The 2,117-nt window shown below is 40.3% G+C and overlaps 1 pseudogene; it reads right to left on the bottom strand.

Annotated features, from left to right (window-relative positions):
- Nucleotides 1-766: 766 nt before the first annotated feature.
- Nucleotides 767-1,355, bottom strand: LOC125080921 (peptidyl-prolyl cis-trans isomerase A-like; annotated as a pseudogene).
- Nucleotides 1,356-2,117: the final 762 nt, after the last annotated feature.

Genomic DNA, 2,117 nt, shown 5'->3' with positions numbered 1-2,117 from the left:
TCTGTCTGTAAAACAAATAAATTTTAAAAAACTTAAAAAAAGAAAAAAGTCTTTTAGTACATTCACAAAGTTGTAAAACCATCACCACTGTCTAATTCCAGAACATTTTCAGTACCCAAAAAGGAAGGCTGTGCTCATCAGCAGTCACCCCCTTTTCCCCTGCTCCTGGCCTGCTTCTGGAAAACACTCAGCTGCTTTCTGTCTCTGTGGATTTGCCTGTTCTGGATACTTTATATAAACAGGCATCACAGAATATGTGGCTTTTTGAATCTGGCTTCTTTCACTGAGCATAATGTCTTCAAGTTTCATCCATTTTGTAGTATTTAATACCACTTTAGTCCTTTTTATGGTTGAATAAGATTCCATTGTATGAATATATATATCTATATCTACATATATATGTAGATACAAGATACAGATATATATAAAACACATTTTGTTAATCAATTGATGACATCTGGGTTGTTTTCACCTTTTGGGTATTATAAATAATGCTGCTATGAGCTACACCCTTTTGTGTGACACATGTTTTCAATTCTCTTAGGTATGTATCTAGAAATAGAATTTCTGGGTCTCACAATTACTCTCTAATTTTTTTGTTTGTTTAGTTTTTATTTCATAATCATGAACTTAACTCTGCAATCTAGCTAGACGTGACAGGAGGAAGGAAAATATGAAACCCGTAGAACAGCAGCAAGAGCACAAAGATTATAGGATATTTGGGGCAGGTAGGGGTGAGGGGGTGCTCTCCTGAGCTGCAGAAGGAATGGTCTGGTAGTTAAGATAAAACGCAAGTCAGGTTTATTGGATTTGACCACAGTTAGCAATGGTGATCTTTTTGCTGGTCTTGCCATTCCCGGACCCAAACCAATCCACGGCTTCCACAGTATTCATGCCCTCTTCCACCTGGCCAAAGACCACACGCTTGCCACCCGACCACTCGGTGTTGGCAGCGCGGATGAAGAACTGGGAAGTGTTTGTTTGGGGTCCAGCATTTGCCATGGACAAGACTCCAGGACCTGTGTGCTTCAGGATGAAATTCTCATCATCAGATTTCTTCCAATAGATGGACTTGCCACTGGGGCCATATGGCTTGTGACGTCACTACCCTGGCACAGAAATCCTATAATAATCCTGTGAAAGCAGGGACCTTTAGACCAAATCCTTTCTCCCCAGTACTCAGCGCACGAAAGTCCTCTGCTGTCTTTGGAACTTCGTCTGCAAATAGCTGGAAGGAGATGTCGTAGCCCAGAGGCTCACTATCCCCAGTGATGCGGAAGAACATGGTGGGGTTGACCATGGCTGGACAGTGTAGGCAGCTCTGGGTGGCAGTGTCCGCAAGGCCTATGTTTCACTTTTAGAGGAACTATTAAACTGTTTTTTGAAAACGGCATGTCATTTTACATTTCTGTGTGCAGCCACAAGGGCTTTCAATTTCTCTACATCCTTACCAACACATGTTATTTCTGTCTTTTTTATTCTGCCCCTCCTAGTGGGTGTGAAGTGACCCCTCGTTGTGGTTTTGAGTTGCATTTCCTTGATGATTAGTGGTGTTGAGCATCTCTTCATGTGCTTCTTGGCATCTGTAAATATTCTTTGGAGAAATGTATATCTAAATCCTTTGCCCATTTTTCAATTGATGAAAATATCATAAAATTCTTTTTTTTTTTTTTTTACAGAAAGCAAGGATGCCACTTTCTTTTTTTTTTTTTTTTAAGATTTTATTTATTTATTTGACAGAGAGAGAGACACAGTGAGAGAAGGAACACAAGCAGGGAGAGTGGTAGAGGAGGAAGCAGGTTTTCCCACAGAGCAGGGAACCCGATATGGGGCTTGATCCCAGGATCCTGGAATCATGACCTGAGCTGAAAGCAGACATTTAACAACTGAGCCACCCAGGTGCCCTGAAAATATCATAAAATTTACAAACCTTTTGTTGGACTGACAAGAAAAAGAAGAAGTTTACAAAAATCAGGACATTACTATCAGTCTCACAGGGAGTGCTTATGAACAATGGTACACCACAATATAGATCAATTGGATCTTATCAAAACTAAAAATGTGCTTCAAAGGAGATGATTACAGTGGAAAGACAACCATGGAATGGGAGAAAATGT

Source organism: Lutra lutra, chromosome 11, assembly GCF_902655055.1.
Source record: "Lutra lutra chromosome 11, mLutLut1.2, whole genome shotgun sequence".
NCBI classification, from domain to species: Eukaryota; Metazoa; Chordata; class Mammalia; order Carnivora; family Mustelidae; genus Lutra; species Lutra lutra.
This window is presented reverse-complemented; position numbering and strand designations above follow the sequence as displayed.